This window comes from Cervus elaphus, chromosome 7, assembly GCF_910594005.1.
Source record: "Cervus elaphus chromosome 7, mCerEla1.1, whole genome shotgun sequence".
In the NCBI taxonomy this organism is placed as follows: domain Eukaryota; kingdom Metazoa; phylum Chordata; class Mammalia; order Artiodactyla; family Cervidae; genus Cervus; species Cervus elaphus.
The window spans coordinates 32,292,219-32,303,360 of NC_057821.1; the positions used below are offsets into that span (position 1 = coordinate 32,292,219).

Genomic DNA, 11,142 nt, shown 5'->3' on the forward strand with positions numbered 1-11,142 from the left:
GGGAAGGGAGGGCAGGGTAGGAGTTGTTTGTAAAATAAAATTTCTAATTTCTCTCTATGGAGTACTACTTTAATTAACATAAGAGCATGGATACATCTGATTCTTTGATGATATTGTTTTTAAGTGTAATCGGAAATATTGCATAATGTCTGTGTTGTGCACATCACAACTACAGTGGGTAGTGATTAGCTAATACAACAGTTGCCTCATTATATCATTTTAAAACACAGAGATTATAGACCAAGGAGCCCGCCAGTCCATGTTGAAATTCAGAAATGAACTGAAAGTTGAATTGGAATTCAAATCATTGCTCATTGGCAAAATAGAGGAGGCCTGATAACTGACAAGAAAGCTGTCACAAGAAGGGACTGAATATCGCATCCCTTATATCGCGTCCCATATTAACAGTAGTTATATGCCTGTCTACCACGTAGGGCAATTAGTTCGAAGACATAGCATTCAGAGCAATGTTTTTTCCCAAAGGTTATACCTATTAGGGAGCTTCCCAGATGGCTCAGTGGTAAAGAATTCGCCTGCCAATGCAGAAGACTCAGGTTCAACCCCTGGGTCAGGAAGATCCCCTGGAGGAAAAAATGGTAACCCACTCCAGTACTCCTGCCTGGGAGACCCCATGGATAGAGGAGCCTGGCTGGCTACAGTCCACAAGGTCGCAGAAGAATCAGACATGGCTTAGTGATTAAATAACAACAATACCTAGCAGGACCCTTCTAGTGTACCAGCACCTGAAAGTTCACTGACCACTAGTTCATTCATTGATTCCGTAAATATTTGTTGAACCAGTAAGTGGAACATTTTGCTACCTTAGCTCTTTCTCTTGCATTTATGATGGAAGGACTTAGTTTTCATTAAACTTCTCCTCTCCATACTTATTGTTACAGAAGTGCTTACTAGTTTTTCTGGTAACCAGCAATAATGTCAGCATATTGTCCAGACCTGCATCCCTTACCCTGTATCTGCTTTGTCCCAGTTTCCACTGCCTTGTTAACTCCAGCAAAGTCTCCAGGAGAGGCACAAAATGAAAAGAAAGAAGTAAGAATGACACTTGGTGTGAAGATAATGAGAGTAGCGCTGACAACAACTTAGTAACTAGCATCATTTTGCCAAATCTAACTACTTTACCTGGTTGTGTGAGGAAGTTATATCCAAGCCGAAATGGGAATGGTGAGAAAGAGCCAGCTCTGAGCAAGGGCATTCCAGGCAAAGAAACAAAGCAAGATTGTCCAACATGACCAGGGCAGAGTGAGTGAGAAGGTCTGTGGTGGGAGGTGAGATCAAAGTGGTGGTTGAGGAAACACCATGTAGGGTCCTGTGGGTAGATAAGGGGACTGGATTTGCCTTGACTGCTGTAGGGGGCATGGTCTACAAGGGTCATGACTGGGAACCAAGAGACTTGAGAAGAGGCTGTCATAGTTACCTGTTCAAGAGTTAATGGTATCCAGGCTGGGCTGTCGTGGGGATCTGTTTTGGAGCTAGAGTCAAGAAGAATTGCTCATGAGGTGGATAGGGGATCAGGAAAAGGGGAGATTTTTTTTGGAGACTTCTAGAATTATGGCTTGAGTGAGTGAGTGAATGGTGGTGTGCGCTCAGTGGCAGTAGGGAGATCAGCAAGAGGAGAGCAAGTTTCCAGAAGAAAAACAGGAGTTTCATTTTGGACATGTTGGGTTTGAGTTGCCTGTTTGACCCAGAAGGGAAGACTGCCAAATAGGCATTGTGTCTATGAGTTGGTAGCTCAGGACAGAGGGCCCAAGTAGAAATATAAATTTGAAAGTCATCAGCCTTATCTATTTACTTAGAGACCAGGTAAATGAGAAAGAACCAGCAAAAAAATTGGGCCATTCATTCCTGTATCAATTTCCTATCACTTTCTCTGGCCAAGACTTTTTCTGTGTCTATTACCTTTGCATTAAATATACCCTGGCCTTCTGCCATTGAGTAGTTCACTGTAGAATGAGACTCTTCCTTAAGGTACCAGGCAGAGCTATTAATAGCACAAATGTTATCTTTGTCTGGTCTCAGCACTGAGCATTTCCTGTATATAAGAACAGTTCGTGGCTCTTATTCATAGCCCCCAAATTAAAGTTCTCTGCCCCAAACTCTTCACTCATTACCTACTTCCCAAAGCCCTGTGGGATTTCATTTTGTTTTACTTTTCCCCATGCATGAATTAATTGGAAAGGTTAAGTCTATTTTGGTTATTTGATCTGTTAACCCCTATGAAAATCTCCCTCTGCCAGAATTTACATTTATATATGAACCGATTTTTTTAAATTAATGCATCCCATAAAAACAAGCCCAGTTTAGGAATCTTAAACTACAGATTCCAATAAATGGGTGATATTAACTCTAAAAAGTATAATTTTAAATTATTGATTTGCCTCCAGGTCTCTGTGGCCATCCTTTTGGATAATTTTATTCCCAGACTTTTATTCCCTAGAGTTCTGGGACCTTGGTTTCTTTTAGGTAAAAGTAACATCCTTTCTCACTTTTCAGAATTATCTCAGGAAAAGTCTCTTCCCCAGCCCCAAAACAACAAACTAAGCAGCTCTCTATGGGAAAACCCATTGTCATCATCTCAAAAGCAGAATATTAAAGAGCAGAAGACGGAATGCTCACCTGAGGGAGGTGGAGTACAGGGTCCTCATTCCATTCAAATAGATATCTCTAAACATTCCCAAATTTCCTAGTCTCTAGGAGATAAATGATTACCCTAAACCTTTAGCCCCTGTGTTACGAAAGCGGAGAAGTTTATTGGCATAATGGTTTAATTTTAACTTTACTTTCATTGTCTCACTGACAAGTAGATCGAGCTCATTAAATCCTGCTCATGCTTCAAGCCCAGATGAGGCTACCGTCATCATACCTGATCTTCCATTTGGAATTGATGCTCCTTCTTATAGGAGCCTGACAGCCCATGCTCCTTATTTAAGCACTGGTGCCTTATGGGGTGGTTCAGGGTTATTATATTCTTCATGAGAAGGGGTATGTCTTGTTCCTTTTAAGTCCTGTCTCTGTCACTCTCCTGTTTAATACAACTGGGCTCTCCAGAGTAGAGACTTAATATATTTTGGTTAACTTTAATGATTTTTGTCGTTTTCTGATTATATCTATTCGCACAAAGCCAGTGAGTTTTCTGTGAAAATAGACACCGTGTGATTCTTCTCCCTTTTTTTTAATTTAATTTTTTAATTGAAGGATAATTGCTTTACAGAATTTTGTGGTTTTCTGTCATGCATCAACAAGAATCTGCTCCATTTTGTAACAAAACATTTCATAAGACTCAGGCATACTAGTCTGTCTGCTCATCTCTGATTCTCTCTCTCTCTTTAAATTTATATTTGATTTACAATACTATATTAGTTTCAAGTGTACAACATAGTAATTCAATATTTTATAGATTATACTCCATCACTTCAGTTCAGTCGCTCAGTAGTGTCCAACTATCTGTGACCCCATGGACTGCAGCATGCCAGGCTTCCCTGTCCATCATCAATTCCCAGAGCTTACTCAGGCTCATGTCCATCAAGTCAGTGATGCCATCCAACCATCTCATCCTCTGTCGTCCCCTTCTCCTCCTCCCTTCAATCTTTCCCAGCATCAGGGTCTTTTCGTGAGTCAGTTCTTTGCATCAGGTGGCCAAAGTATTGGAGTTTCAGCTTCAGCATCAGTCCTTCCAATGAATATTCAGAACTGATTTCCTTTAGGATGGATTGGTTGGATCTCCTTACAGTCCAAGGGACTCTCAAGAGTATTCTCCAACACCATAGTTCAAAAGCATCAATTCTTTGGCACTCAGCTTTCTTTACAGTCCAACTCTCACATCCATACATGACTACTGGAAAACCATATGTTTGACTAGACAGACCTTTGTTGGCAAAGTAATGTTTCTGCTTTTTAATAAACTGTCTAGGTTGGTCATAGCTTTTCTTCCAAGGAGCAAGCATCTTTTAATTTCATGGCTGTAGTCACCATCTGCAGTGATTTTTGGAGCCCCCAAAAATAAAGTCTGCCGCTGTTTCCATTGTTTCCCAATCTATTTGCCATGAAATGATGAGACCAGATGCCATGATCTTAGTTTTTGCATGTTGAGTTTTAAGCCAACTTTTTGACTCTCCTCTTTCACTTTCATCAAGAGGTTCTTTAGTTCTTCTTCACTTTCTGCCATAAGGGTGGTGTTATCTGCGTATATGAGGTTATTGATATTTCTCCTGGCAGCCTTGATTCCAGTTTGTGCTTCATCCAGTCCAGCATTTCTCAAGATGTGCTCTGCATATAAGTTAAATAAACAGGGTGACAATATACAGCCTTGACGTATTCCTTTCCCAATTTGGAACCAGTGTGTTCTTCCATGTCCAGTTCTAACTGTTGCTTCTTGACCTGCATAGATTTCTCAGGAGGCAGGTCAGGTGATCTGGTGTTCCCATCTTTTTAAAAGTTTTCAACAGAGGAAGTAACAAATAGATTCAAGGGATTAGATCTGATAGACAGAGTGCCTGAAGAAATATGGATGGAGATTCATGACATTTTACAGGAGGCAGTGATTAAGACCATCCCCAAGAAAAAGAAATTCAAAAAGGCAAAATGGTGGTCTGAGGAGGCCTTCCGAATAGCTGAGAAAAGAAGAGAAGCTAAAGGCAAAGGAGAAAAGGAAAGATATACCCACTTGAATGCAGAGTTCCAAAGAATAGCAAGGTGAGATAAGAAAGCCTTCCTCAGTGATCAATGCAAAGAAATAGAGGAAAACAGTAGAATGGGAAAGACTAGAGATCTCTTTGAGAAAATTAGATACCAAGGGAACATTTCATGCAAAGACGGGCACAATAAAGGACAGAAATGGTATGAACCTAACAGAAGCAGAAGATATTAAGAAGAGTTGGCAAGAATACACAGAGGAACTATACAAAAAAGATCTTCATGACCCAGAAAACCACAGTGATGTGATTACTCACCTAGAGCCAGACATCCTGGAATGTGAAGTCAGGTGGGCCTTAGGAAGCATCACAACAAACAAAGCTAGTAGAGGTGATGGAATTCCAGTTGAGCTATTTCAAATCCTAAAGGATGATGCTGTGAAAGTGCTGCATTCAATATGCCAACAAATTCGGAAAACTCAGCAGTGACCAAAGAACTGGAAAAGGTCAGTTATCATTCTAATCCCAAAGAAAGGCAATGCCAAAGAATGCTCACACTACCACACAATTGCACTCATCTCACACTCTAGCAAAATAATGCTCAATATTCTCGAAGCCAAGCTTCAACAGTACATGAACCATGAACTTCCACATGTTCAAGCTGGATTTAGGAGAGGCAGAGGAACCTGAGATCAAATTGACAACATCTGTTGGATCATCAAAAAAGCAAGAGAGTCCCAGAAAAACATCTATTTCTGCTTTATTGACTATGCCAAAGCCTTTGACTGTGTGAAGCACAACAAACTGTGGGAAATTATGCTCCATAGAAAGTTATATTCTCTCTTGAGCCCACCATCAACAAGACAGCACTTGGCAAAGCCATCACCAGCCTCTGTACTGGCAAATCCAGTGGTCACTTCTCAGGTCTTAGCTGTCAATACTTGACAGCTTTCATCACACACTCCTTATTCCCCTTGATTGTCACATGCCATTTAAGTCTGGTTTTTCTCATGCCTTATACATTGTTCACTCTGAATCCTTTTTGCTGAATCACCGTTTTTTTCCTTAACCTCTAATGTTGGTGTGCCCAGAACTCTCTTCTTGAACGTCCTAACTGAACTTTTTCCCAGTGATCCCATGCAGTCTCCTTTCTATAATGCCCTTCCTCTGAGCTCCAAACTTTATTTGCTCAGCTGCCTTCACCTGTTGTGATTGGATTTCCACCAAGTGATGCAGAACCACAGCAACTCCTCTTTAATCCAGTGACCCACACACGTGCCCTCTCCCAGAAGGTATGGATTTCAGTCCTTGGTGCTCCCTTTTGACCCTACGAGTAGTAACTGCCCCTTATCTCTCCTTGTTGTTTTGTTGCTTAGTTGCTAAGTCATGTCCAACTCTTTTGCAACCCCTTAAACAGTAGCCCGCCAGACTCCTCTGTCCATGGGATTTCCCAGGCAAGAATACTAGAATGGGTTGGCATTTCCTTCTCAAGGGGACCTTTCCAATCCAGGAATCAAACCCACATCTCCTGTATTAGCAGGCAGATTCCCTACCACTGAGCCACCAGGGAAGCCTTGTCTCTGCTAGTCCTCCACTATTTGGTTATTTTTGCTTCCTATTAGCCAGTCCCTGAGTCCTTACTCCAGTTCCCTGAATTCATTCTTTATACTAAAGTTTCCTTCTTCAGGTAACTGTGGTTTTTCACTCCTAATTAGATCTAGTGGTACAACCATAGATATATCTTTTTATATTAATATATTTACTGAATATTGAATTATTGGGATTATAGTATATCCTTGTGTGCTAATGATTAATGTTCTCCCAGAGTTGCTTTCTAATATTTATTAATAACATAGGAAATAGGTCACTCTGAACAATTTTGAGCATGTTGTTTTCATTGGTTTCATCATATTGTTATATTTTTTACGTATATAGAAATGAAATATATTTTGGGGTAATTTGAGGTTCAGTTTTCTCTCTACATTTCCCAGAATCTCTTTGCCTCTTTTTGAGAAAAAGAAATCTGCAGTTGCCATACACAAACACGCACACACATACACGTGCACACACACACTCACACACACGCACACACACACATGGAAGGCACATGTGCTTAATTCAAGGAACAATTGATTTGCCTAAGTTTGTTCTTAGCTATTATATTCTTAGCTATTTCTAATCACACGTTAATCCTCTTAGAAAGCTTTAGACTTTTCTTCACGATATCACTGTGCACTTTCGTTGTTTGTCCCAAATCTCTGTAGCTTTTGATTGTGTAGATGTATGGATTACATTGTTTTGCTTTATAGCCTCATAGTTAAAAAGGAGCTTTTTTTTTTTCCCCACAGTAATGCACAGTACAGTAATGTATCTGTTTTCATTTCTCTCTTTAGATATTCCTCTAAACACAATGCAGTAAATCAGCTCTTTGGAAAATTCCTTGATGAATTTTCCTAAATATGTCACAAAATGTCATCAATAATAATGATGGTGATACAAAGATTCTTTGTCATGGTCCTGACTCTCTGGGGAATGGTACTGATATTTTACCATCAGACATAATATTGGGCTTTAGGTTGAGATATACTAGGGCACATATGTTAGGAATCCTATTTGTCTTATTTTAGTAAGTACTTTTTAAATGTAAAATAAGTGTTAATTATGCCTTTTTAGCAAATTTTGAACTTAAAATACTTTTTTGGGATGGAGGGTTTGTTGTTAGCTCTGTCAGGTAGGAGGAAATTTCCCCCTACCCCTCTTGAGTTCTTTTGACTGGTCTAATGATTAAATTGACACAAGACAGATTAACAGGAGAAAAAAAAACAAAACACCAGTCTAATTCTCACTGGATTCTCATAGCAATGGGACCCCATTGCTATGTGATCAGAACAGGTTGTTTATAATTGTTGTTAAAAGTTGTTAAAAGTTGTCACTTTTAAACAGAGGAACAATTATTTGTGAAGATGTAACAAAACAGAGGGGCTTGCGCTTGGGGTAGCTGGCTAATGAAGAAGTAACAAAATTTGTTTATATAGCTTTCTTAGTCTCGAATTCCCTAAGTCTGGTGATATATTCTACCCTCCTGGTATAGGATACCTTCACTTGGAAGATTTATTTTCCACTTTTAGGGGGAAAGCAGGAGATAAGAGTAGGTTTTTTAATTATTTTTTTCCACTGGTGGTTTCTCAGGTCACTTTAATTCAAAATAATCTGCATGCTGTTTTCCATTGTGGTTGCACCAGTTTATATTCCTTCCAGCTGTGTACTAAGGTTCCCTTTTCTCCACATTCTTGCCAACATTTGATATTTGTGTGGTTTTTTTGATGACAGGCATTCTGACAGGTATGAGGTGATATCTCATTGTCGTTTTGATTTGTGTTTCCCTGGTGCTTAGCAATGTCTTTTCATGCAAAACAGAAAAGATTCACAGGTGAGGCAGAGAACGAACTAGTGGTTACCAGTGGAGGAGGGGAAGTGGGGAAGTGCTTCAGGGGATTAAGAGTCTTCAAGGATTTTCTCTGTTGGTGATATTCTTGGTGAATAGCTTTGGAAGTCCCCATTCAAATCAAAGATTCTTTTTAGGATGCTGTGAATTTGTAAAAGAAAATGTATCTTTTTATTGGCAATCTATTGCTGGGAATCAATAAGTAGCTCCATTGATTCTGTTTTCTCTACCTTGTGACTAAAGGAAACTCCTTTATCTATTATAACCTAATCTCCAAAGTGACACACTCTAACTTCTGCTGTATTGTGTGTGTTTTCTGCATCCCATAGACTAACCCTTGTATAATGTGGGGGAGGGGGCTGCACAAGGGTGCCAATACTAGGAGGCAGAGGTGATGGAGTGCCATCTTAGAAGCTGGCAGCCACATTAGACCTTCAGTGAAGTCATCCAAAAGTCTGAAATTGGCTTAGAGTTGACCATGGTTAAATTCTGTGCTTACTATCTTTGTCTAATATTCCACAGTAAGACATGTATTGGTGATAAGAACTTTTGGCAGCAAGTTCCTGACTCAAAAGACAGTAGAACTATTATTTCACTACTGGACATGCTGGGCTTTCTTTGGGGATGTATTCATTCAACAGTTTTTAGAATTTATCCCATTAGCTTCAGCTTACTAAAAGTTTTTAACTGAAGAGTAACTATAGTGAGTATTTTCAAGTGCATTTTTAGTAACCATTGTTATGAACATAATGCTTTATCAGTATTAACTTACTAATTTGGTGAATCACCTTTATGGATGTCCCAGTATTGAATCATCCTTGGATTTGGGGGAGGAACCCTTTGAGGCAGTTATCAAGGACTCCAGCTGCAGATAAGCTAATTAAAGATCATCAGAAACCAAAGTATTTTCAGAGCAACTAACTTTCCAAAATAATAGCTGTAATTAACTATGTTTTTCTGGTTTATATGCTCATGGCTCTGAATCACACAGTTCATTGGGTAAGACATGATGTACTTTTTGTTGAATTTATTATTTGCAGATGTGGTAAACATTCAAGCCTACCAGGCAGACAACAGTTAATTCTGTTTATTATTTGGGCTTCCCTGCTGGCTCAAACAGCAGAGAATCTGCCTGCAATGCAGGAGACCTAGGTTTGATCCCTGGTGGGGAAGATCCCTTGGAGAAAGGAATGGTACCCATGTCTTGACTTAAAGAAGTCATCTCCAAGCATGTCCTTTAATACTTCTAAAGCATCTCATGTAATGACACTGTTTCTAGAAAGCCTCTGAGGATTTGTTAATTGGATGGAATATGAAAGGCAATTTTTCAAATAGAAGAGTAGCTCAAGAGACATACTAATACTTCCATAGTGCCCAAGTGTTTTGGCTTTTAGAACTTTCCCAGATTTTCTTTTTTTTTTTGGATTAATTAATTAATTTATTTTACTTTACAATGGCAGATTCAAGTCAATGTATGGCAAAACCAAAACAAATCCCAGATTTTCTGAAAAGAAGCCAGATCATCTTCTTTTATTATTTGATGATTGTTACTCTATCAGTCTGAGGTAGAAGGATCAGGAGCCTGAGAACAAGCCTCCAATTTTAAAATGGGAAAAATGAGCATGTTTGACTTCCTCCCTATTTTCTTTAGTGCAGGGAAAAGGGTTTTTCCCATTATCTGGCCTCTCACCCCCCCCAGCTAGGATTTGAGGCTACAGAACAAGTGAATGAAGTATTCCTTTGCCTTTCATTGTCCTCTATACATTTATTTCATTTAGGAACTTATCGCAAATGTATGGAGTATGGGTTATAGACAGCAATGTGTTGGTAAATGTCCCTGGAAGAAGGCATGGCAATTCACTCCAATATTCATACTTGGGAAATCCCATGGAGAGAGGAGCCTAGCCAACTACAGTCCATGGGGTTGCAAAAGAGTCGGATACAACTGAGTGACTAAGCACATATACACACACATGTGTGTGTTAATAAAACTCTTGACACTGCTCAAGGGTTAATGTATGAAATTCTGTTAACTATTTTTATACAGTTTTAGAAATAAATTTTAAGCTAAAATGTCTCTTTGAGTTTCAGTTTAGACCTATCATTTTGAAGGAATTGCTGTTTCATACAAAATACCCATTTTTATAATTTTATTACCAACAATAGTATCATAAAATCAGACTACAAAGAACTGCTTGATTACTATCCATTTCATCACAGAAGTCACTCATACCATTGACCAATGAGTATAGTCCTAACATAAATGTTGATTCTTTTTTTTTTTTAATTTTGCCAAGTAAGAAAAAACTATATCAGAACGTTGCTCAGATGTCAGTGATATGAGTGATTCTTTTACTGAATCAGATAATAGTTTCTGAATACTGGGAAAATATTGCCTTAATATTTGGGGCTCTTTACAGTGCAACAGCTACAGATATATCACACTTTCAAGTTTAATTCACATTTCCTCTAGGACATTCTTAAATCTAGGTAATCAAGAGAGCAATAGGTAAAGTCCTGCCTTGTGGCATTTGTTGATTTCCGTGGTGTAAAAAATTCCACCAGGCTGATTTCCAGCTACCAGCACATCTATGAAATCAGAATTGAGAAAAAAGCACAATAGCAAGCCATTAAATAGCATTTCTATCATTCACATAGAATTGATGAAAATAACCTGAAGAACATAGTTAATAGTAAACATTGGCAAATAATTAGAAATTGATGTGTATTTTTACCTGTTCTAAATTTATTTAATTGTAGTTTTATATAATTTAATTTTTAACAATGGTGTTTGTTATTTAACAACCAGTTTGCAAAATTTTCCAAAATTTAATGGTTGACCCTTGCAAGCAAGTTTGCTCGCATTGGAACCTAATCTATCACAACACTGGCTCTATGAGTGGTAACTTGTAGGGATTAGGGACAAAGTTGAATGCTTAATAGAATCCCTAGTATCTGGCTCAAGCAAGCACATTAGGTTTGTTTCCTCATACTTCCCAGTCTTTCCACTATAATCCATCTTATTGGTACCAGCAGTCTCTCAATAAT

General features: G+C 38.7%; 1 protein-coding gene across 5 annotated transcripts in view; it reads right to left on the minus strand.

Moving 5' to 3' along the window:
- SLC17A4 (solute carrier family 17 member 4) overlaps nucleotides 1–2,702 on the minus strand; it is a 30,328-nt gene extending 27,626 nt beyond the window's left edge. For 2 of the 5 annotated variants that reach the window (XM_043908352.1, XM_043908347.1), the window contains exon 1: nucleotides 2,635–2,702. The gene's annotated coding sequence lies outside the window, so the exon portion shown is untranslated. Of the gene's footprint in view, nucleotides 1–490; nucleotides 507–1,140; nucleotides 1,159–2,634 lie in introns of those variants that run through there. The other 3 variants (XM_043908348.1, XM_043908349.1, XM_043908350.1) reach the window with 3 other exon arrangements.
- Nucleotides 2,703–11,142: the final 8,440 nt, after the last annotated feature.